The 27,022-nt window shown below is 41.1% G+C and overlaps 1 long non-coding RNA gene across 3 annotated transcripts in view; it reads left to right on the top strand.

Moving 5' to 3' along the window:
• Positions 1-27,022, top strand: part of LOC310746268 — an 85,164-nt gene that overhangs the window by 26,248 nt on the left and 31,894 nt on the right. For all 3 annotated transcript variants that reach the window (XR_014540553.1, XR_014540554.1, XR_014540555.1), the window contains 2 exons: positions 4,936-5,085; positions 25,875-25,946. This is a non-coding gene — a long non-coding RNA (uncharacterized lncRNA). The remainder of the gene's footprint in view (positions 1-4,935; positions 5,086-25,874; positions 25,947-27,022) is intronic.

Raw genomic sequence — 27,022 nt, 5'->3', positions numbered from 1 at the left:
AAGCAATAATCCACAAATCAATAATATACTAGGCTAGACTGCACTATCTTCAGAAGAAGGGAAGTGCCATGATCATTTTTTCTGACCACAGGATAACCCCCAAAATGATACCGAAAAGGTATGATCATGAAAACTATAGAGTGGAGAGTTTTTCAAAAGAGCTGCTCATTTATCTTTTAGAGGGGTCTTTAATTCTGATTTTTCATTAAACTGATGCAGTATTTTTCTTTTCTTTTTTTAAAGCAGGGGGCGGGGACAGAGAAGGAGAAGTTACAGAATACTCTAGATTTTGGGCTCTTTGCCCTTATAATAATAATAATAATAATAATTTATTATTTATACCCCGCCCATCTGGCTGGGCCTCCCCAGCCACTCTGGGCGGCTTCCATAAAAACCAAAAATACAATAAAATATCACACGTTAAAAACTTCCCTGAACAGGGCTGCCTTAAGATGTCTTCTGAATGTCACGTAGTTGTTTATCGCTTTGACATCTGCTGGAAGGGCGTTCCACAGGGCGGGTGCCACTACCGAGAAGGCCCTCTGCCTGGTTCCCTGTAGCTTTGCTTCTCGCAATGAGGGAACCGCCAGAAGGCCCTCGGCGCTGGACCTCAGCGTCCGGGCAGAATGATGGGGGTGGAGACGCTCCTTCAGGTATACTGGACCGAGGCCGTTTAGGGCTTTAAAGGTCAGCACCAACACTTTGAATTGTGCTCGGAAACGTACTGGGAGCCAATGTAGGTCTTTCAAGACCGGTGTTATATGGTCTCGGCGGCCGCCCCCAGTCACCAGTCTAGCTGCCGCATTCTGGATTAGTTGTAGTTTCCGAGTCACCTTCAAAGGTAGCCCCACGTAGAGTGCATTGCAGTAGTCCAAGCGGGAGATAACCAGAGCATGCACCACTCTGGCGAGACAGTCCGCAGGCAGATAGGGTCTCAGCCTACGTACCAGATGGAGCTGGTAAACAGCTGCCCTGGACACAGATTTGACCTGTGCCTCCATGGACAGCTGTGAGTCCAAAATGACTCCCAGGCTGCGCACCTGGTCCTTCAGGGGCACAGTTACCCCATTCAGGACCAGGGAATCCTCCACACCTGCCCGCCTCCTGTCCCCCAAAAACAGTACTTCTGTCTTGTCAGGATTCAACCTCAATCTGTTAGCCGCCATCCATCCTCCAACCGCTTCCAGACACTCACACAGGACCTTCACCGCCCTCACTGGTTCTGATTTAAAAGAGAGGTAGAGCTGGGTATCATCCGCATACTGATGAACACCCAGCCCAAACCTCCTGATGATCTCTCCCAGCGGCTGCATGTAAATGTTGAAAAGCATGGGGGAGAGGACAGAACCCTGAGGCACCCCACAAGTGAGAGCCCAGGGGTCTGAACACTCATCCCCCACCACCACTTTCTGAACACGGCCCAGGAGGAAGGAGCGGAACCACTGTATGACAGTGCCTCCAGCTCCCAGCCCCTGAAGACGGTCCAGAAGGATGTTATGGTCGATGGTATCAAACGCCGCTGAGAGATCCAGCAGAACTAGGAAACAACTCTCACCTTTGTCCCTAGCCCGCCGGAGATCATCAACCAGTGCGACCAAGGCAGCCCTTTGCTTAACAATATTTCAAAGCTTTACAGATCAATTATATGTGCACAATGGAGAGTTGATAAAGAGAGCATTAATTGTTGCACACTGAACAGGTGAATACGAGCACAACAATGGCAAACCAAGAGGCTGGTAGAATTAAGCAGACATTTTTAAAAGCACCAAGTCTCTTTCAATGCAAACAGTTTTGCTTAAAGAATATTTACAACATTGTTATTTTCCCTTCATGAGCAAAGAATTCAAGCATGAATTATGGCCAACTTTGAAGGGCAACTTTGTATCCCATCTTCCAAGTGCTTGTACAAAAAGTCAGACACACAAGCAAAAGGAAGACTCTAAATGCCACCATAAAAAAACCCAAATAGATTTTCAACAGCAAGTCAAACTGAGATAGTGGAAGTAATTAAGAATGTCTGCAGAGTAAGCAATTTGCCTGGGAGGAAATAACATCCGCTACATATTATTTGCATACAATATGGGGAAGATGCTAATTTCTTTGTAAGCAGTCATGTTTTCAGCTTTGGTATGCTGTCAGACACTAAATGATATAGACGTATATGAATGCTGACCCAGCAAATATTAAGGTATTGATTTACTAAAGTAAGGTAGAAGTTGGGATAAAGGTGGGTTGTAGTTCTTCTTTTATTATTTTCCTCCTGAATTAAAGCCACCCCATGAGTCCATGACAGAGAAGGCGACTCAGATTCAGATCTTTCATACTGAAGCCCAGCAGTCATTCTTTTCTGAATCGCATTGGTTCTCATTGCTACTTCATGGCTACCAAGCACACTGCATACATCCCAATTTTCCCAAGAAACTAATTCCAGGGATAGCATTGTACAGACAAGGGAGCAAACCAACACCTAGGCTCACAAACAAACAACCTACTCTTGATGCACCCCAAATTCTTCCCAGCCAGCTGCAAAACTTGTACTTGATATTTTCCTCTTCACTGGTTGCATTTATAAGTTCCGAACTGTTTCTCTCCAGCCCACAAACACAAATTTGCAAGTACTGTAAGTGGGGTGTGCCCAGTAGCTAGCAGCTGCTAGCCATCAAAACCCATCCATGCTCATTCAAGCAATCATCTAGCCATCAATGCAAGTGGAAAGAATATCGTCAGACATAAGCCATGCAAAAACCTAGCAAAAATGTAATTTTGCCTATCCAAACAGGATGCCTACAACAATATTTTCAGGCCCGCACTTGCTTTCTCATTGTGCTGTGAGTCCCAAAATGGAAACCATACATATTTAAATGACCTAGCAATCCATAATAAAATGTAGTCTTCTCAATTAATAATGTCACAGACTCCTGAGCTCAGTAGCAACTTCACAAAGCACTTCTCTGCCATGCACAAATAGACACACACACACACACGCATGCACACACACATGAGAGAGAGAGACTTATACACAAAAGGAGAGTAGCAAGGGCTTTTTACTTAAAAGTACACTGAAGCTTGAATTTTGTGCATTGAATTTGAGAAGCCTTGTCAAAACTGAGATTGGATTCCCTCGTTGTAGACACCCTTTGTCTAGAATCAAACGAGATAATAAACTAAGATAGATGAAATATATTATCTGCATAAAGAGCCTCCTTCTTTAAATAAAAGAACCATAATTTTCTCAACACCTAGCTAAATGATGCATTACACTATTTAAAAATATACACATTTAGTAATATTAATACCACAAGTTAAATTATAGCTGTACTTATGCTTGGTGATACCCATGAGACATATTTAAGCCTAAATTACTGCCTGCATTTCCTTTGCTGAGTACTGTGTTCTTTTTTTAAAAAAAACAACAACCCACAAACACCCATATTATCAGTACTCTCACGCATACATGCATTATTTTATTTATATTTTATTTATATTCCACTGTTCAAACCATGCTCAAGGCAGCGTACAGCATGAAAATATGATACATAACTACCACATAACATAAGCAGTCATAAAAAATAATAAAACACTAAAAAAAATACACAGCGAAACTGAACAGTTTCCACCTAAATCACAAAAAGATCTAAAATAAGGATACAGGAAACCAACGACAACAAACCCCGACCAAACACACCAACCCAAAAAGCGGGAGTCAGTCAGGGCCCAGCCCCACCAGGCCAGGTGGAAAAAGGCCTGCAAAACAGGGAGCAGGACTGACAGCCAATATGCTCTCAGAAATACGAGAACTGTCTCTTTTAGCTAATAGACTGCTAAGTTTGAGGCACTAAATATGCTTTATATTGAGCACATACTTGATGGATGGGATGATTGAATACCTCAGAAAAAAACCCATGGCTTTAATCAAATTCTGTCAATGAGGTAGTGGACACCTTGTATACATTTTTCTTAACAGATCTGTGCCCACATAATAAAATTTGAACTTGTTTGATTTGATACTAAAGCTGTATACACACCCTTGTTTATTCTGCATCCAGTGCACACCCACTGCTGGTTTGGGAAGTGATGTACACACACCTTTAGCCACAATTCATCTCTATCCTGAATCTATATATATAAAAATACAACTTTTTCAGACGTTTCCCCACAAATCAACTTCGATCCAAATTTGGTATCGGGGGGGGGGGGTGGGTGGAGTGGGCAACCTAGCTGCATTTTTATCCGGTAGAGTTATTCTTCCGATCCTGGAGTTGTTCTGGATTGCTCTCCAAAACCATGAACCCAGTTGAATTGCTGGCTACTGATACCTGCCGACTGCTGTTGTTTTAATGACCTTGCCTGAAAAAGCTGTTTCCTTACTGCTGTTCCTAGCAGAGTATTATTATGTGTATGGTAGTTCCTTGCACATAAGCATGTGGCCAACTCAGTTCTACACTGAGTAGAGCCACTGAAGTGAACAGACCTAAGTTAGTCATGTCCATTAATTTTAATTGGTCTACTCAGAGTATGACAAATGTTGAATACTGCCCCACAATCTATTATTTTCCTCTCCCTTTCAGCTTTCTGATGGTATTTCTCATGACATGCACCATGCTGGTGAAACAGCTAAACTGGTAGAGGACAGATGTTCCAGATCCCACGCTGGCAAACATTTGGCTCATTCTGATAGAAATCTCTCTCTATAATATATATAATTCAGTTGAGTTAACCCACTACAACAGAACAAGGCTGTGCAGACAACACAACAGATTCAAAGTCATGATGTATTAGTTTTGAAAGGTTTTCAGACTGGTGTTTTGGATTTATTTTTTTAGACCATTCTTTTGTCTACAAAATGTTTGCTGCTCGTAAAGCATCATTTCCCCTTCCCTGCCTCCTCATACAAGAACTAAGTGGATTAATGAGTGTTTTCCCTTTATTTACCAGACAAAAATCCATGTTCTTTAATAACGGAATGTAAGGAAGATTTATGGACTACTCTGAGCTTCCTTTTGAGCAGCCAGTTCAACAATGACTCATTCATGAAGAATCTTCTTTCACAGGCTGGAGTGTGCTATGCTGTGCATCTATGTAGAGGTAAATCCAAAACAGAATTTCACATTTTCATTGTCATAGCAAATGAACCCAAGAAAAATGTATGCTCATTGTAAAATAAAATGCCCCACCTTTCATGGCGAAAGAGAGACAGCATGGCATAGTGGTTAGAGTGTTGGGCTATGACCTGAGAGACCAGGGTTCAAATCCTCACTTGGCCAGGGAGCTCAATGCATGACCTTGCACCAGTCACATACTCTCAGCCCAACCTACCTTCAAGGGTTGTTGAAAGGATAAAATGGGGAGAATGATGTAAGCCTCCTTGAGCTCCATGGAAGAAAGGTGAGGTACAAATATGATGATGAAGAAGCAGAAGAAGATAGTTCTGTTTACAGTTTATGGGGGACATTCTGACAAGTTTTTTGGGGTGGGAAGAATTAAAAAGGGAGAGCTGTTGTTGCTGATGCTGCTGTTGCTGTTGTTGTTAAAATGGAGTTTGGCTGCCACCACAAGTTTTGCTTGGCCACCATTTTCCCCCAGACAATACCTCTGGAACAGCACATAGCATCATTCAAAGTGAGAGAATCTTTTATCCACTGATAGGAAGATTGTCACAGCAACCAAGTACTTTTAAGCAAGCAGACAAGGGTCTGCTTACCCGTTGCATTTTTAGCTGTACATAATAGGTGTGTGCTTCAGAATTTGATGTGCAGAGAAGGTCTTAATATTACTAATTAAAATCTAGTACATCAGTGCACAGCAAAAAGTCTTTAATCACACACTAACTGGGCTGGGGAAGCAGAGAGAGTGTAGGCAACGTCTATTAAAATATAAACATTGTGCTCATGAAGCAACTGATTGCGAGAGCAATGGCTAGAAAGAAATGCAAAACACTTTTATTGTTTTCAAAACAATAGAAAATGGGGTGTTTTTCAGATTTTTCCACCATTCAAAATTGCAACTGGGTGACTATGTTGTGTGAAGTGTTATGTACATCCAGTGCTTTTATCTTAAAAAAATGTTTAGGGGTACTCTCATTTCCCTACTGCCCCTCAATGAGGCCAAACTTAGATTCACAAAATGTTTAGGGGTATGCGTACCCCTGTGTGTCCCCCCCAGAAAAAAGCACAGTGTACATCTTCAGTGTTTGGGCATTGATCCCACTGAGGGACCAGAGCTTATTTTCTGGTTCTGTACTGAGACCATAACAACTTAAGCAGGAAAAGGTGCAGTACTTGCTTTCTGTATCTGGAGTGAGGGCATCTGTGTGCTAGGTTCAGCAACATCAGAGCATTTTCCAGCCATTAACTGATGGTGCCATCTCTGCATACATAATATGGTCCTCATCAGTGACCAACATCCTAATTCATGAATGATGACAGAATTTTCAAGGGCTCTGTGAGTGTGTCTGTGGGTGTTTTTACAACTATTGTTTGCTGCTGATTCAACTTGTAGAAGTACACAAATGTGTTACTGCGTTAGCCCTGTTGCAGAGGTCAACCAGCATGAGAGTGAGTGCCACAAAATCGATCAAAAATACTTATGATCAACTTAACAGGTGTCTCCATTTAAATCAGGCAACTATTTTTTACTTCTGATGTAAGAACTGATAAAAGCTATAGGTGGCAGATTATTGGAGGGGGAAAACTTCTCTCAGCCAGGAGGGAACCTCTTTTTTTAAGATAATGCCTGCTGCAGCACAGGCAGGCATCAACTAAAAAGGCCAAATAATACTTTTTTTCTTCAAAACTATTGTTTTATTCACATACAGGTGTATGCAGATTTAATCAGTTAATGAAATCCATTTACTGTAATTTGCTGGATTGGTTGACAACCCTAATGATAACAAAATCAAACCCTGATAATGCATCGTTAGGGATTTGTGTACATATCCCAATTATTGTTCCACAAATACCTGCCAATCAATTTCAATAAGAATGTAGATTTTAAAATAGCACCTCGATCCCTGATGTTTGGGACAAGACTTTTGAGCCCAAGTGCAAATCTGCTCTAATTTAATTCCTATCAAGCTAGCAAAAGTATACAATAACAAAAATGTCAAATCTGATTATCAGATTTCTTTCTCCTTCCATTGGAGCTCTAGCATGGATCAATTCTAAAACAGTTAAAAAGGATTCCATGGAAGCTTAATATTTTCTTCTGTAAAATCAATGGCAGGTCATAACCTAAGCATACTATTTTGGCTGAGATCTGCAACCCATTCAAATTGCATTTCTTGTGTCAAATGAAATGGGGCCCTTTTGAAGTTAGTTTTTTGTAAGTACAGTTTGTACTTTCAGCAAGAATTACAAAAACAAACTCCTATTATGACAGCAATGTGTACTCTAGTATACAATAAAATTAATCCATTTATATGCTACACTGATTGTATTATTGACACCAAATTATTCATGGTGGTTAAAAAAGGATGAGGTGTCGTGAGGAGCTCAAGACACAGTGAGTGGGCATTAAAATTGGAAATGCATTTCAATGTAAACATGTAAAATGATTTACATGTGGGCAAAAAAACCCCCCAACTTAACATAATACATGAATGGGGTTTGCACTAATTAGGAAAAAAAGTATTGGGATATTGGTGGATAGCTTCATTGAAATGTTGACTGCCATCTAAGGAGATCTGCCTAATAGTAGGGCTGGAACTGCTGATAAAGAGGATTGACCTAGCATGGTAATCAGTATACAATGCTCACCAATTTGAGACATGAGTAGGTGTGCTAATTTGTCAGTATCCTCCATTGTTTTAGATAATTAGTAATGATCTACCATAAGGGGACGGGATGCAGGTGGCGCTGTGGGTTAAACCACAGAGTCTAGGGCTTGCCAATCAGAAGGTCTGCGGTTCGAATCCCCATGACGGGGTGAGCTCCCGTTGCTTGGTCCCTGCTCCTGCCAACCTAGCAGTTTGAAAGCACATCAAAAGTGCAAGTAGATAAATAGGTACCGCTCCAGCGGAAAGGTAAATGGCGTTTCCGTGTGCTGCTCTGGTTTGCCAAAAGCAGCTTAGTCATGCTGGCCACATGACCCGGAAGCTGTACGCCGGCTCCCTCGGCCAATAAAGCGAGATGAGCGCCACAACCTCAGAATCGTCCACGACTGGACCTAATTGACAGGGGTCCTTTTACCTTTACCTTTACCAGTGTGGTGTAGTGGTTAAGAGCAGTAGATTCATAATCTGGGGAACCGGGTTTGGGTCTCCACTCCTCCACATGCAGCTGCTGGGTGACCTTGGGCTAGTCACACTTCTCTGAAGTGTTTGTTGTGGGGGAGGAAGGGAAGGAGAATGTTAGCCGCTTTGAGACTCCTTAGGGTAGTGATAAAGTGGGATATCAAATCCAAACTCTTCTTCTCTTCTTCTACCATAAGGGGAAGATCAGTGGCCAACTTCTGTACTTTCAGATGGCAACTGGTTATGCAGACAATGTATTTTGCCACACAAACTGACCTGCACATTAATAATCAGGCTTCGTATAAGAATAAATTAGGCGCCATATCCAGCAGTAAAGAAGTGAGAGGTTGTACCACTGAGATGAACTGCATATGGATGTTTCATGCCCATTCACGCTTTTTGTGGAGCGCCTTGCAATCCCTTTTTGTTTTAACTACCCTGAATAATTGGGTGTCACCAGTAAACTTGGGCACTTCACTGCCTCACCCCTAACTCCAGGTCATTTATGAACAAGTTAAAACCTTAATTATCAAGCTGTAACCCAACTGAATTGCCCCATAACTCTCACTAATAGGATGGAAATATTTGGACTATCATTTGTTGGGTGTGGATTACTGCCAAAGCTATCATCCAGTAGGTATTTCTTGCCAGTGCAAGTCATCTGCTCTGTGCTAAATTAAACATGTATTACTGCTTGAATTGATTCAATGTGAATTGGCAGGGCTAGCTCTGCACTCTGAGACAGAAAAGACATTAAATATTGGTCCTGGGATTTAATGTACAATGCACAGAGGAGGCATGACATTTAGCAAGTGATAGATACTCACTCCTCCCCATTTTTGCTTATGTTGCACTGGCAGCAGGACCGAATTATATTAACTAAAGCTGACTAACTACTGAAGAGAACTCGGGAACATTCATATCATAAATGAAATTGTTTCAGCCATTCCTGACCCAATGCTAATCACACATGTTGTTGTTTAGTCGTTTAGTCGTGTCCGACTCTTTGTGACCCCATGGACCAGAGCACGCCAGGCACTCCTGTCTTCCACTGCCTCCCGCAGTTTGATCAAACTCATGCTGGTAGCTTCAAGAACATTGTCCAACCATCTCGTCCTCTGTCATCCCCTTCTCCTTGTGTCCTCAATCTTTCCCAACACCCACACATACTCAACAACTAAAACCATTACTCCACACTGGAGGGTGGATTTTCATTTTGCATGCAAACCTCTCTGTAAGAAATGCATATGCCGTGGAATACTTGCTTGAGTTTAGGAATCTCTAGAAAATCCAATGGCCCTTGAATAAAAAAATCACATGGCAAAGCTAATAGGAAAACAGGACATCTTTTAGGGAAAGGGATAACTTCACTCCTATAGCTTCACTCCTATTGCATCTAATGTCAGGAGGCGGGTGGGTGGGTTAGATTTGTCACCCAGCCATTTGTCTCAAACGTTACTCTCAAACCCACTGCTTACTAGCTCTGTCGCATAACTTCCAACTGCAATTCTAAAATCCTAACCTAAAACACTGGCATTGTCTTTTTAAACTAACTCTCAGTTGAGGGAGGGAATGAGTAAGCCCACTCATTTGCAAATGAAAGTTGCCCTTGATCATAGCTGTCAACTTACAGATTTGAAAATAAGGGACCAGCAGCCTTGAAAATAAGGGACCAGCAGCCAAAATAAGGGACCTGCAGCCTCACCTGTTCCAGGCACTCCAGTCTTCCTGTCCTCCTGCAGTCTGGTCAAACTCATGCTGGGTAGCTTCGAGAACACTGTCCAACCAACTTTGTAACCAGAGGTTCAACTGAATAGAATCTGAATCACATGCACCACAAGGCCTATGCAGCCTCAACTTAAGATGGCTCCCCGGCCTGGCTTTGCACTGCAAAGTTTGCAGCAGCACGTGCAACAAAATGGCGTCCAGCATTCAAAAACCCCCTCAACTTGCATTAACTAGCCACACACAAGGCATGCAAGCTCCACCCCCCAGTCATTCTTAGACTTCTTATTGGGTGAGCAACAAAGCCAAGCAACACAGTTGGAGCCTTCCTCCTCCCTGGCCGGCAGGGAGGGAGGGAGAGGAGCTGCTTCCTTTGAAATTTAAGGGACATCATTTAAGGGACATTTAAGGGACATTCATCAATAAGGGACAGCAGCGGGACATGGCATTGGAATAAGGGACTGTCCCTTCAAATAAGGGACACTTGACAGCTATGCCCTTGATCCTAAACATTCATTACCCCCAGACTATCAGCTCATGTAAGAGGCTAGTCCTGGCTTAATTAGCTTTTGATGCATGTTGATTCCAGAGGGCTCAAGGTATCTAGTACACAGTTCAAATACACACATGAGTCTAGCAACGAGTTTTAACACTCGGTCTAAGCCTTAATTTAATTCTAACACTAGCTGGATCGGGAATTTGGGGTGTCATGCACCCGCAAACAGTATTTTAATGCTTGTGTAATTGGATTTTATACTTGTAAACTGCTTAGAAGGCTATTTAATAATGCTGCTGCTGCTGCTGCTGCCTTTGGTGGTGGTGGTAGAAGCTCTGTTGGCATATTCTTCACCAGAAACTGCAAAGCTAAATACTAACTTGGATGGCAAATGGTTTAAATAAGGACTTGGGTTTGCTTTGCAGTAATATTTCCAATGTTCTTGTTCTTTAGCACAGAAATGTTAAACTGCATAACATTAAGGTGTTTGCATAAACCTTCGTAGATGTAACACTCATCTCTTTTTTAGACAACTCAACTTTTTTTCCTTTTTAATAATAAAAATAATAATGCTTTCTCAATGTGACAAACATTTAGCTACCCAGAAATACACATACTGTACTTTTCCGTCTATAAGATGCCCCCTTGTATAAGACACCCCCTATTTGGGGGGACTCCATTTTAAGAAAATGAGGGGAGATGGGCCAAAGTTGTTGGGCCTCCCCCCCCCCCCCACGCAGCTGTGGGCAGGAAACACTCCCTAGATTTTTCCCGCGCACAGTGGCATGGGAGAAGTTGCGGGAGCGCAACCTCCTCTGATGCCGCCACATGCGGGACATGACCCAGGGAGCGCCAGCTGTGCACAGCGGCATCAGGGGAAGTTGCACTCCTGCCAACAAGCTGGCTGGCAGAGTGCAGCTTCTCCCCCCCCATGCAGCTGCGGCTAAGAAACACCCCCCAGATCACTCCCTGCTCGCTGTGGCATCAGGGGAAGTCGCGCTCCCACCAACAAATGCCACTATCCGTGTATTGGATGACGTGATTTTTGAGTAAAAAAACCTCGTCCAATACATGGAAAAATACGGTATTTCCAGTCACCTCAAAGCAAAACTCGTTCAGAGGGAAGGGATTGAATCAATCTCTTATTTCTCTGGTGGTGAGGAATAATATTTCTCCTTTGCCTCCCTTTATATAGAGACTTGCTGTTTTTATAAAAACCCTAACAATTCTCTGTATTGCTGTAACACAAGTGCAGGTCCCTGGATTCTTAAAAACTAAAATTTTTAAGCTTTCTGCTGCACTGCAGGTAGCTACACTAGAAGGAAGTGAATTTATTCTTCTCACTGCTCTCCTAAAACTTTTGCCCTTTCTCTAAGCATTCTCAGAAGGCAGAAACCATTTTTCAAAAAGAGTCATGCAAACAAACAGAAGGGCCACGGCCATGGATTAAATATTGCATCTATATTAGAAAACTGCTCTGCTGTAATGAAATCAGGAAAATTAAATGGAAGGTTAGATCAAAATCATTATAATCTATGTTAGCCTAATCATGTCAAAAATAAAAATAAAAAGATATCTGTTTATCTGTTACCTCAGTCAAAATTCCTATTTTGGAAGCCAGCAAAGTAAAGAGCAGGGATAGGAAAACTCTAGACTACCAGATGTTGTTGGACTACAACTCCTATCATCCCTGACTATTGGCCTATCTTGGGTTGATGGGATTTGTAGTCCAACAATCAGGGATTACATAGGATCAGGGAGACTCCGGTTCAAATTCCTGCCCAGCCTCTCTCAGCCCAACCTATCTCACAGTGTTGTGAGGATAAAGTGTGGAGAGGAGAACCATGAGCTCTGTGTTGCTCTAAGCTCCTCAAAGGATGGGTAGGATAAAAATAGAATAGAACAAAACATTTTGTCATAGGAATATAGTATCTGAAGAAGTGTATCTGAAGAAGTGTGCATGCACACGAAAGCTCATACCAAGAACTAACTTAGTTGGTCTTTAAGGTGCTACTGGAAGGAAAAAAAATTTGTTTTGTTTTGTTAGGAATATAGTAGTTTGACTCACAAATTACATTTTTATATGTAAGCCTATATTTTAAATTAACTGCTACACATGTGAAGTGTGAATGTGACAAATATGTGGTACACTTATCAAGGAGCTATCATTGGCCAACAGCATAAAAATCTTACCTATTACCGCTGCACAAATGACTGAGTTGAAGATGGGTGAATCTGTCAACATTGTTTTTTCTCAGTTTCTCCTTTTTCCAATCAGATTTGGCTCACCCCATTGCTATATATGTCTGCATTTTCATTAATATCCATTAAAAGTCTGCATGAAAATTCATGTTTTTGGGGTCCATTTCTCTCAGTATTTGCATTATGTATGAAATTTTGCCTAGAATATATGAATTTCTCAAGCCATTTCCCTCTAATGGAACACATTTTTTGTATGTACCTTTCTCTGATATAGATCTCTTTGTATACACTTTTGCAATACAGTGGTACCTCAGGTTACATATGCTTCAAGTTACACACTCCACTAAGCCAGAAATAGTGCTTCAGGTTAAGAACTTTGCTTCAGGATAAGAACAGAAATCGGGCTCCAGCGGCACGGCAGCAGCAGGAGGCCCCATTAGCTAAAGTGGTGCTTCAGGTTAAGAACAGTTTCAGGTTAAGAACGGACCTCCGGAACAAATTAAGTACTTAACCCGAAGTACCACTGTAATATATTTTTACACATGTTCCTTGGTTGAAGGACTGCATTGCAAAGTTTGGAGAAATGAGAATTTCAAAGGAGAGCTGTGTTTAGATTTGTGTATTGGTTTGGGACCTGTACATTTGGTAGGTTCACATTAAAATGCAGCTGCTGAGTATTAAGACATCGTCCACAATCTGATACTAAACCAGAGATCGAAAAAAGTAAACCCCTTTGAAATATTCCTAAACAACTGGAAATCACAGAATAAGTGTGCTGGGAGTACAGAAAGCATAGCTAAATTATTTTGAGTAAATTACAGGCTGTGAGGTATTTACTTTGCTTTCCTCTGAATGCTGGTGCTGAAGGGTTGAATTCAAATGAAAACTGTAAATACAGCAACCTGAACAGTAACAGGATAGCTGCTTTCTTTGCCAGAAATTTGTAGGAGGAAGTGTTTGCAGGGATACCTGATGTGTTTGTGCCATCACAGGCTTTGTGTCACCCTGTGTACAAAATGAGAGGGTGTCCCAGAATCCGCTCTACTGTTTTAGAGGATTCTGGGGGCATTTTAAGAGCTTGCAAGAAGCAGCAAAAGGGCTTACGACGGTGCATTTGGTACCCATAGAGAAATCTCCTAATGGGCCACTCTTAGTGACATGATTGGGTCCATGAATATAGCCCATAGAATGTGGACTGCCATGAAACACAACTTAAAATGGGAGACTCTGTCAACCATTTGTACACCAGTTTCTAAACTTCCTGTGCTACAAGAGCCCTGTGTGACCTTTGGGCATGGTCACAAAAAACTAATTTGTAAAATAACAACTACCACAGCAGCAACAACAACAAGATGTGGATGTTGAGTAGTGTCCCAAATAAGAGAATCTCTCTACATTTTGTACTGTCTCTGGAGAACTGCCAAATCTGCCAGCCCTACTTGGTAACTGGTTATATAGTGCATTTTTGTATTCTTAAATCATGTGCCTGAACAAAAGAGAAGAGTGTTACATCCTCCCTTGAATTAGAAAATGCTATTTATAGAGGATTTCTGGAAGTTTTACTGCATGGCTCATTACTCAGGTGTCTTTGTAACAGGTCAGCAAAAACGTACATCTTGCACACACAAAATGCAGTCCTGCAGAAACTAACAAGATAGCGAGATACCATATTATAGCCATTTGGGGGCCATAAGAGGGAGGGAAGAGGATAGTTTGAGAGAAAGCTTTGACTGTCTTTGGAAATGATGATACTTCATAAGCCAATAATATATTTCCAGACCATCATCACACTTGCGGTTTTGTGTGGATGGGGGATTGCACAAAACATGTTTAGGAGTTTGATTCCTAGTCTGAAATGCATCTTCCAAGTCCAAAAAGAATTCAGCATTCTTAAAAAGCAGATTCTAGGCAGCTATTGCACGCAAGAAGGTTTCTGTCAGAAAATGGAATTCTTACTCAAATGAGAACTAAACGCAACCTAGCTCAGGCAAAAATGTGAACAGATTTTTTGCGGGGAGGAGGATAAGACTCCCTTCACTAAAAACATTACGACTAACAAATAAATACAACAAATAAATAAATACAACAATAATATAAATAAATAATAAACAATAAATAAATAAATACAACAAATAAATACACACATGTTGCTTTTAAAGTATTAAAATACATTTAAAAATCAGATAAGGGGGATAAGTAAATTGCAGGAAAGCTTTGCAAAAAATAAATCATTGCATCTGTACTCGCAACAGAAGATGTAGGGAAGCTACAAGGACTCCCACAACTGAAGGCATTTTTGTTCTGACAAGCTTTCACAGTGTGTGGAAAGTAGACAGAGAAGTCCCCCCACCCAATCTCATAACACTAGGATTTGGAGTCATCTGATGAAACTGAATGGAGGAAGATTCAGGACAGACACACAGCGTGTATTTGAACTAGTAATTTGCTGCCATAAAGGCCCTGCTGGATCAGATCAAAGACTCATTTAGTACAACATCCTGTCCTCACAGTGGCAAGCTTGATGGTTATGGAAAGTCTGCATGGCAGACTCAGTGAAATAGTGCTCTCCCCACTTGCGATGTGGTGAAGACCGCCAATTTAGACAGCCTTGGGCTGATCCAGAAGGCATCCTCTTATGTTCTTATGAAACTTTACTATATAGCCTTACATTGGCTAAACAGCTTTCATTAGAAAAAGTCTACTCCTTTCAGTAGGCTGGTGAAATTAGTTAATTGGCCTTTTGCTACAAACTTCGTAGTGACTGGAATTTTTGAGTCGGGCAAAGCTATGGTTTAAGAGAAAGTGAAGCAACCTTGGCAACAATAAAGCTTTCTATTCAAAGCAGATAAGGTAATGGCCAGATGGGGGAAAAGAGAGGTGCAATAAAACTAAGAGGGTTAACTTCTGAATATTCATTGTTCTTCCCAATCAAATGAAATATCACACAATGCACAGATTTGTAGACTCGCCTGGTGTTAAGACAAGAATGTTAAAACAGCTTTCAGTCTTCTCCTGAGGTAACAGCACATACGAGAGGGAAAACCGTTATTTCCATGCACTTTTTGATTCAGCATGCATGTATATATTTAATTTCAGAGATGATATCATAACTCCATTTTCCAGACATCTCATGATAAACTGGATAATATAGCACACTTAAGTCTTTATTCTACCTCCAGAAAAGTATTAAAGTTGAGGGACACATTCCAGAAAAGGAAATAAAAGCCCTAAAGCAGGGCTTCCCAAACATGGCTCACCAGCTGTTGTTGGACTACAACTCCCATCATCCCTGACCACCGGTCCTGTTAGCTAGGGATGATGGAACTTATACTCCACAAACAGCTGGAGACCCAGGTTTGGGAAATCCCGCCCTAAAGGATGGTTTGAAGTAGGGAAGTGGGAGGGGGGTGTCCTGAGGGCTAGATGGAAAGGGCTGGAAGGCTATATTCAGCCCCCAGGTCTAAGGTCCCTCATCTGAGACAAATCATATCTCAAATCTGCAATAGTTAATCACTGAGAAAGCCCAGCATCCTACACTACTAGCGCTTGATCTGAGCTAGTGCTGTTTAATGTTTAAAGCCCAACAGTGAACTTCAAATGGTGTTTAATGAATTTTTAAAATTAGTTTTGATCATCTGCAAAGGCCATTAGTGCAGATGCGAAACTCAGGGAAGACTGGACTATGGGAGACCAGACCTCAGCTATCATCATCGCTTGGTCTCTAAGCCATAGCTCAGTTTTGCACTTAAGACTGAGAAGTGCAGATTTGCTTCCAAATACCTCTAGGCTTCCCAAAGTGGGCACAGAACATGCAAAGATTTGGAGCCACCAGCTGAATCTGCTTAAATAGAACAACTGACCTAGTCTTGGTCCCGAAAATGAAATTTTCAGGTGTTTGAATGCAAAGAGAAAACTAAGTAGATCTGCATTCTTGATTATAAAAGATGTCAGTTGTCAAATGTTATAGGAAAAAAATAAAAAGCACTACAATGCCTATATAAGACATTTACAACTGTACTGAGTTTTTGGATATATTATTTTCTAGGCTTCTTCCATTATCATGTTCCTCTGACTCAGCATTTTAAAGAGATTGGAATGTAATGAACTTTTGATGAACTAAGATATGGGTGGTTACCTCTAATGAATCATTGAGACAGAAGTTTCTTTCAATGAGAAGCTATTTGTACCAGAAAAAACGAATCAAAGTTTTAATTGTTATTTCTCTCTTCCTTTTTCTCAAAAAAAGAAAAAGAAGTATAAACCAATCAAGACAGAACTTAGAAAAAGAAAGTTTGACTTAGACTTTGCTAGTAATACTGCAAAAACATCCATAATCTAAACACCATAGGATGGATCCAGACTGAATTAAGTACTGTTGAAATCCATTGAATAAGTTAGGTGTGGCTTAAATTTTACTGGCTTATTTGGGAAATGAATTCTACCCACTTAATCTGGACCCAGCCTAAGTATTATTATTTTTCAGATGTGCAATTTGTAATGAAATTGAACTGAAACACCTGCAATGCTATTCTATAAAAAGAGGTGCCAGAACTTACCATGAACGGCTCCCTTGTAATGACAATGGTGCTCCGAGTGAATTCCGAATAAGAAAAAGCCCTGCACCTAAGTAAATTCAACTGAGATGAACACTACACCATTCATGATCATCACCACCCCCACCCACCTTGTCTTGAGATTACTGGGCCAATGTGAGAAGCCACAAAGAAACTGTTTCCACACCAATTGTGGAATTGGAGTTTAATCCCTGGTCACAATCTGCTATTCTAGTGCAGACTCTTCCCTACTCAGAAAGTATATCAAATGCATTCATGAACACATTTCTAATGGAGGGAATCCAGAAAATTGCAGGCAGAGTTATGCCCATGCGATGGATCTTTTTCACCTTCTCCATTCCACTGTATCCCAGTACATCTCCTAAAAAGCCATTCTCAAGGGTCAAGGGATCCCCTACAGCAGTGTTCTTCAATCATGGGTCCCCAGATGTTGTTGGACTACCATTTCTACCATCCATGGCCATTGGCTAAATTGGAGTTGTCGTTCCACAAAATCTGGGGACTCAATGCTGAAGACAAAAGATGGAAGGAAGCAGAACTAGGAAGCTTCAGCTGGAGAGGAAATGCGGAGGCCCCACATGTACAAAAATGAAGTGCCTTCTCTAAGCCCTGCCCAATGTCAGGAATTAGCAATCCCATTTATTGACAGATTTAAGCCCTCTTTGGGTGTTGTCCAACCCCTTGTTGAACATGGGCGCAAGAAGCAGGGCTATATTGAAGCATATACAGCAGTCATCCCTCAAGGGGGTCTCATGTTCATGCTGTATGTGTAGAAGAAGAAGAAGAGTTTGGATTTGATATCCCGCTTTATCACTACCCGAAGGAGTCTCAAAGTGGCTAACATTCTCCTTTCCCTTCCTCCCCCACAACAAACACTCTGTGAGGTGAGTGGGGCTGAGAGACTTCAGAGAAGTGTGACTAGCCCAAGGTCACCCAGCAGCTGCATGTGGAGGAACAGAGATGCAAACCCGGTTCCCCAGATTACGAGACTACCGCTCTTAACCACTACACCATGCTGGCGATGTGTAGACATCAGGGAGTAGCACACAACAGCAGGGTTGAAGCTACTCGGCTCCTCACTCCTTTGTTGTTTAGTCTTACCTTCTGCGCATCTACCGCCTCAGCAATCTTGTCATATTTGTGTTCCTAGTTGTTTTACATTCTTGGAGGCTCAGCTCTTTCTTTCAGAGTCCAGGTGTTCGGAAGTGTGCCATAGGACTAACAATCACTTTCTTTGTTATATTTATTGCAAAAGAAAAAGATGTCGGTGTTTGATTAGTGAACCTCTGGAAGATTATTACTGGATTTATTTTACCTCTGGGGAAATATTGGTGTGTTCATTTTCCACCGTGTTCATTCTTCACGACATCTTTTGTGTGTTTTTTAAAAAAATACGCAGCTAACCACAAGCTAGGCATTTTTTGAACTTGAGCAAAGGAAAAATGAGTGCCTCCCAGCTGCTCTAACTGTAAATGTAACAAAAATAATTAAAGGTAATTAAGTGTCGTGTGTGTGCAGAGATTGAGGGGGTAGCTAGCAAGCAACTAAAGCGATTTTGCAAGTAGACAGATCTTATCTATCAATGCTCATGGCTAAAGGGAGAAGAGAGGAAAAGAAAGGAGAAATTATGTGCCTTTCGCTGTTGAGGTACAGAAGTGGCTGGCATGCACACATAGTAGCCCTTTTTGTTTTCAGCAGGAGGCAAGCATGGAATGATTACTTTTTCCCCAGTTCATATTAAGTGTGGTTCAGGCTGGAGGAACCTGGATTCAAGCCACGTCTTTCAGTATGTGGCTTTGATAACATCAAACTTTTGCACTTGTTTTTCAAAAGGTTGCACAGATATGATAATAATAATAATCTATCTCTTGGGGGGTTTTTTGTTTGTTTTTTTAAAATGTAGCCTGCCTTACCACTGTCCAAGGCACCTTTCATAAGAATTAAAATCACAGTATTAAATGCAATAAAAACAATACTGAAATTAAAACTAAAATGGCAGTGCCCTCCACATTCAGGACCATCAGGACATAGCTGACCTCCCATGGTATGTTTGTCAGGGAAGGCAGGACTGCCTCTCCTTTTGACAGCCATTTTGTGTTACGACATGCACCTCCATAGCAGCAGCTATTTTGTGACTGGCAGCTCTAGCACTCTCTCAGAATTGTAAAATGTGCTTGCTGATCTGAAAAGGTTGGTGACTCCTGGTGTAGGGACTGGCATGAACAAACATTTCACCTACCATCTCAGAGAACAAGGCTTTCAACCAATTCCTTTGTGAGAAAAGAAACCTTTCCTTTCCCTCAGTTCTTAAGCTCTCGAGGAAGGGGGGACTGGCACAAAATGCTTGCTGCTGATAATTGTGTGCAGAAAGAAGGCCTCATGACCCAGTGAACATAAGGCAACTGGCCCTCTGCCCTTTTGTTATTTAAAGCTATATTCTAGTGGAGGAAAAACCAGGCTGATAGAAATCAAATTCATTAAGATTCTGTGTCACTGAAATCTTGTCTAGTGATGGCTTTAAATTCTTTTCAGTTTTATCCCCTAAAGACCATTTGGAATGTGACCCTGGCGGCCCACACTTGTCTTCTTCAATCAGGCCTACCTTTCTTGTTATCTGCCACCTGTAGGGGTCTGGCTAAAGTCAAAGTCATTATTTCTGGATCTGAACGTCCTCATGTGGAAAACACACACACACACACAGAGGGAGGGAGACAGAGAGAGACTTCTCTTGCTATTACATGTAGACGAGCAAAACATGCCCCATTGGGATGGGGCATGTTTGTATATCTTTAAAGAGATTGTATTGCAGATATACAAATATAAACATGATTTGGGGGTTCTGTTAAAAAAAATGGAGGAAAAAGCTTGAGTTCAGAAGAGCATATTTATTATATCCAATTCTTTTAAAAAGAATTGTGGTTGCTGGCTAATAGTATTTCCTCCTTGCCCTCACATCAGCTTCATTGCAACCCTAAAGTTGGACTGAAGCCCAGGTGAAGGAAAGGCCATATCTCAGTGACAGCATATCGGCTTTGTCACCCAGTGCTGACAATACTGAGCTGCCTATATGGACTTAATGGTCTATATGGACTTAATGGTCAGTATAAGGTAGCTTCCTGTTTCCATTTAAACCACCCCATTATGGAGACCATGAGGACTTTAAACTTAATTTACCATCTGGCTGTTCACTGTGAGAACAAGATCCTGGACTAAATGGGCCACTGGACTCAACCCAGAAGTCTATCCTTATGTTTTTATGAGTTAAGAAGGAACTTATTTCAAAGGTTCTAATACCACACTTAATGCTGAGGTTGAGAAGATAGGTGATAGGCAGACAACCCAAGAGATTTTTTGGTTCCAGCATTCAAAATAGAAACTATGCAAGCTAATTTAACTGTCTGGAGTGTAACTGCATCCTGTTGAAATATGGGATGGAGCCTGTGGAGATCATGCTAATAAGGGCTATGAACTCTGCTCAGGTTGGGTTCCTTCCACACAAACTGCAATAGTCGCAAGGCTCAAGTGCATCTCTGCATGTTTATTCTGATGGGGAATCAGTGGCACTCTGGAAGTTGCTAGACTACAACTCCCATCAACCCTAACCATTGATGATGCTGGCTGGGACTGATGGGAGCTGGAATCCAACAACATCTGGAGGGTCACAGTTTCCACATCCCTTGGACAGATAAAGGAAAAGATTGCGCACAAAGATTTTGTAATCTCAGTTGTTAAGAGACGTCTATTCCCCTCACAAAGCTATGATTCCCAGAGTGTTTTTGATAAATCCCTCTTCCCATAGAATTCAGGTATTTTACTGCTTTCAATGCATAGTGCAGATTGGGCTACAACCAACAACTCATACATTGCAGTATATGAAATAAGGATTTTATTTAAAAACGTACTTGTTTATTTTTTAATCATTTCCCCCCTGCAACATAAAAAGAAACTCCCAAATGAAATTTATCTGCTTCCATTTTAGTTAATACTTAAAGCACTTCGGCAAAATAATTTATCCATTAATAATCACTGATACTTGAATATAAGATTAGCATTGATCCGGATCCTGCTTTTGAGGACATTTACCATAGCAAAAGGCATTACTACTGCAGTGAGTCCCAACAGCATGCAATGATTCCCTATCAGGAGACATTAAATCATAAATTAATATGGGTCATCTGCAAATCCATCTGCTGCTGAGAAACTAAAGAGGGGCATTTGCAAAAGGCTTTAGATTTAACTGTGTAGAATTTCTAAAGATTTACAAAGACAGAAATAGCAATTTAGCACTTTGCTAGAAGAATGACCTTTTTTGGTGTGGGTCTCTGAGACTTTTTAAATCAATATTATCACTAATCCCAGAAGCAGCACAATATTTTGTTTCTACCTTTTCCAGTTTGAGTAGCATGGAATTCCAACCATAAATAAATGGCATTTAAGTTTTAAAAATAATATTGTAAAACAAAATGAAACACACCCAAAAACTTTCTTAAATGGGGTGGGGGGGATAATGTTTAAAGCTCAGTACTCCTAACTTTTTCTTATTTCTTAATTCAGATCTCCACAAAAGTCAGGCATGGAACTGCAAAATTTGAAAGGTACAAAAAAAATGCCTCAAGGCCTCCAACTGACAAGGAGCCCATTTTTTAAATTATTTCGTTATCTTCATACCTTTATAGCCTACCTTTCCCCAACTGTAGAACGACATCATGCATTTGTTCTTATTAGGTGTCTTGCTGGATACAAAAAAAAAAAATCCGTATAATATCAACTTTAGATTAGCCTTTGTGATTTGAAATTATTTTTATGGTTATATAAATAGGCTAGAGAACACAGTCTTCACTTTTATCTGTGCATCTAATTGGTAAAAAAAGGACATGTTTTTAAAATTATGTTTTCCTATCACAATACCAACTTCTTCTGGCTTGCAAGAATTAAACAGATAAATTTCATTATTCAACGCACACTAGCAAACAGAGTTTTGTGGGGGAATGTATGGGGGATTTCAAGGGACATGCTAATTCAGTGGTCCAGGTAATTACTGACAGGGAATGCTATAGTAAAAACATCAGAGTGGTTTACAACAAACCCTGAACCCTTCTTTTTTATTATTTCGGGATACAGATGATAGCATAAATAATTTCCCTGCATGCTATATGGACAATGAGAGGGGGGAAATGTACCTCTGAGAATATCTGTAATATCCATGGGTATATAAATCCTAGGAAATTTAAGGGGTGGTTCACAAGCCATTTATACTGATATAGTTTTAAAGAAATCAATAGGCTCTAGGTAGCAAAACAGGCCTATCTGCTATTTTAGTAGAATACTAAATGTCTGCATCATTCTTCTACACAGTACATGCCAGATTCACTGGAACCAATATGGTGTCATGGCTCTACTATTATTTCCATTCAGTTATGAAATCCAGTGGGTGGCCTTGGGCAAGTTACAGTTGCTCAATCTAGCCTCCTTCACAGAGTTTAGACAGGAAGGGTAGGGTGCATAGAAGTGAAGTAATATTTTCTTCCCAAATGTCAGTTTTATGACTTGGTGCTCAAGTGTCAGCTGGGCATAAAATATTAAAACAGATATTATTGGGGGAAGCAAGCTTGTAGTTAGTGGTAGCTAAGCTAGAACTGTAGCTGTTTCTGAAATAAATGTCCATCACTTGTTGACTGATGGAACCTTATATAAATACTCATGACGTACAAACCCAGAAGCATCATGGGAACCTCTTTGGAGTATGCCCAGCCCAGCCCAGATGTGCACATGGAGTGTGAGTCATGTCTAAGGACCACATGCATGTGAAGGGCCCCATATGTCAGCAACACAGCAAGCATCATAGAAATGGAACTTTAGCATCAAATTGTGGTACCCAGAACTGGACACAGTACTCCGGATGTGGTCTGACCAAGGCAGAATAAAGTCGGACTATTACTTCCCTTGACACTATACTTCTGTTGATGCAGCCTAGAATAGCATTAGCTTTGTTTTGCTGCTGCATCACACTCATGTTAAGCTTGTGGTCTACTAAGACCCCTAGATCCTTTTGTACTACTGGCAAGCCTGGTGTCCCCCATCTTGTATATATGTAGCTGGTTATTCCTACCTAAGTGTAGAACCTTACATTTGTCCCTATTGAAATTCATATTGTTAGATTGGGCCCAGTTCTCCAATTTGTTAAGGTCATGAATCCAAATTCTGAATTGAATCCAAATTCTGTCGTCTAAGGTATTATCTACCCCCTCCCAGTTTGGTGTCATCTGCAAATTTGATGAGCATCCCGTCTGTTCCTTCATCCAAGCCATCTTTAAAGACATTTAAATATCCTTTTCACATGTACTACTGGCAATCCAGGTGTTGTTTGTTTGCATGTTGCTTTTCTACAAGCTTGTGTTCAAAACAGCTCACAACATATCAATTAACAATAGGTACGCCAATCCAAAACAACAACAATAGAAACAATTGCAAATAACCATTGTCTCCATAAGTAAGCACATCATTAATATATAAATCAACACAACTTTGTAGGGGGAGGGGAATGCAAATTACCCAGTTCAACATCTTCAAACTATAATACAAGGCCCAATAGGTTTGAGTCTTCATCCTATAATGTTTTGGTCCTGAAATTTGTGAAAGTGGTTCAGCAAGCTTTTAGGACTTCGCTGATGATTCACATACTAGAATGAGCACAATTTAAGTAATTGCAATGAAATCAATTACCTATTCGTTAAATACTGAAATTATATTTGTTTGCTCTCTCCGGTTTTTCTGAAGATCCTTAAACAACTCTGTCTTGGAAACATAAACTCTAATTTGGCCTCCAGAAAAAAAGTGGGGGAGGCTAATCCCTCAGCACAATGTAAAATGCTTAAGCAGATGTTTATGAAAATCTGTGTCCTTGGGCCATGTATAGATTTGCTATGCTACAGTTGTCATCATAAGCTACAAAAGAAATTGCAAAGCTGCATTAAAGATTACCAAAGTTAAAATCCTAGAATTAAAGAACTAGATGCCCCAAAGTCCCATTGTGTCTAAACCTTTCCTGCATGGCAGCACTACCCAACTGGCAGGAGCACCATTTACAGTAGGTGGTATGTGGGAGGCAGTGTGTCGCCTCCAGAATTTCAAACCACAGAGCACCTATTATTTTGAACTAGTTCATTAACTCTGCATTCTACATATTCCCCCAAGAAGCCCTGTGTATTAGCAAAACGATTGACCAAATCAACCAAAATGATTTACCTCTTTGTGGTCATTCTCTAGTTGAGATTTCATTATAAACAGAGAACCAATGCCATGGGCTCACTTTTTTTTTTTAACATATGTGCAAAAACAACAAGGAGGCTTGTGGCAACTTAAAAATTTAAAAAATGTGTTGTGATGTAAGCTTTTGTGGACTACAGGTCACTACACATACCGGTACATGATTTTGTTTGTGTGTGCATTGTGTGTGTGTGTGTGTGTGTGTGTGTGTGTGGTGAATTATAAACAGTGAGGTCAGAAAGATATGACATGTACAGGTGGTGATAAATCACCTTGCTAATGGTGGCCATTCACAAAAAAACTAGGTGCTAACACACATCCTGGCACTGGTAAGCCAACATGCTAAAAATCAGTTGTGCCAACTGAGTCCACAAGTGGTAGCACTGAACCTCTTGATGTATCCAGTGGTTTTATGTTGTACCCTCCTCTGAAGTTCCTTTGATTAAGGATGGCCAAATACAAAGTGTCCTGGGAGGCTGAAGTGTTCCCCACAGGCCACGTCCAATGACAGATTTGCTTCCATAGAGACTGGCCTCTTTGCACTATATAGAATGCAGAAGGGCAGTGATGGTGGATGATCACTTATGTCCCTTTGGAAGATGAGCTGGTGAATGAACCACTGGTGGGGTGAATGACATTACCAGGTCCTGCAATACTGCTGTGGATGGAGTTGGTGGCATCAGTCTGCCTCAGGGTCTGCTCCCTGTGTAGGTATCCCTGTCATTGATGCTGAGTAGCTGTTTTAAGCAGTGGTGGCTGGTGCCCATTGGGAATGATGGGGTGGAAGGCAGGAAACCTAACAGTAGATGGAGCTAGAGCCAATGAGAGGAAGAGTTTGGAAATTCTAGCTTTGTCTCCATTCTACAATTGCAATACTGAGGAGGAAGAGGAGGAAGCTGACTGGTTATATGAGAAAGAAGGCAGGCAGGTATAGGTTGACTAAGGACAGGTGGAGGTTGTTGGAGCAGCCCCAATGTACCAACCTCCACTAGTTTTAGGTTGTGTGAATGCTCTTTGTAAGCAACTACAGGCCTTCTATCCAAGGCTTGGAAGAGGGAAATGTAATTGTCTGGGATGGGCTGTAGAAAACTGAAGATATAGTGATTTAGGGAATATAGTGTTTAGGGAAGTTTTTAATGTTTGATTTTTTTTGTGTTTTTAATATTCTGTTGGGAGCCACCCAGAGTGGCTGGGGAGGCCTGGCCAGATGGGCAAGGTATAAGTAAATAAGTAAGTAAGTAATAAACAAATAATCTAATTTTGACTTATAATTGACAACAAGTAGTGTTCTGTCATTTTTCTCTCCTCTAATGGATTGTTTGTGGGAAGTAGACTGTAGCCGACAAAAGCATACGTCATAATAAATTTGTTTCTCTTTCAGGTGCCGCCAGTCACTTTTGCTGCAAGACACTATGTCGCTACCCCTTTTGGAAATGGTCACATATCTGTGCAGGTAAAATTATGTGGTCTGGATGCTTAAGTACATTGTAGAGTCCATTTAACTTTCTGAGTGTTACACTTCCGCAAATGTACTGCAGTTTTCATTACATCTGACTTGATTGGCAGGGTTTAGATAATTTGTTTTCTAATTAACATGGCTTTCTGCTTCATTCTGATTAGCTTCTAGCAGGTAGGTTCAGAGAACGCAGTTGGCGGTGACAGTGTTTTGCTCTCCATGGTAACTAACTTCCTGAGAGATGCTTAATTGCCTGATTGTCTGTTTCAGAAATGCTGCTGTTTTGGATGCTACCCTTGCATTCACTTAAACAGGAGAGCTCCTCTTAACCAGTTATACAGTGGTACCTCGGGTTACATACGCTTCAGGTTACATACGCTTCAGGTTACAAACTCCGCTAACCCAGAAATAGTGCTTCAGGTTAAGAACTTTGCTTCAGGATAAGAACAGAAATCGTGCTCCGGCGGCGCGGTGGCAGCGGCAGCAGGAGGTCCCATTAGCTAAAGTGGTGCTTCAGGTTATGAACAGTTTCAGGTTAAGAACGAATTAAGTACTTAACCCGAGGTACCACTGTATAGAGAAGCAAAGGATAGTATAGCATGGGGTCTAAACTGCTGGTTGTTGAGCATGGTAGGTTGGTCTTATTTGTACTTATTTTATTTGTACTGTTTTTGCTGTTGTAAGCAGCATTAGGACATCATGATGAAGAGTTTCAGTAAGAAATCTAATAAACAATAACAGCTGCTTTTGACCCTCTGTGCATGTACGGATGCAGCTTATCAGAGCCGGTCCACCCACAAGGAAGGTTGGGGCAACAGGATCCACACGGACAGCAGATTCTGATGCAGATCTTTATTTTACCCCTTGTTCCTGTTGTAGATCTTCACTCACCTCTTATTCCCTGGTTCAGGAGGGTGTTTTTGCTGTTCACCTCAGGTGCCGAAAAGTCTCAGACCAGCCCTGCAGCTAATATAGAAAGGGATGAACTGAACAAACTGTTGCACAGCACCTTGATCTCTGAGCGATGTGAGATTCCAGGCATTCTAGGCTCTTACCCAGAGTTCATGTTTCCT

Source organism: Podarcis filfolensis, assembly GCF_964270895.1.
Source record: "Podarcis filfolensis genome assembly, chromosome: 12".
Taxonomy (NCBI): Eukaryota; Metazoa; Chordata; class Lepidosauria; order Squamata; family Lacertidae; genus Podarcis; species Podarcis filfolensis.
Note: the sequence above shows the minus strand (reverse complement) of the source record. Positions and strands in the feature narration are given on the sequence as shown.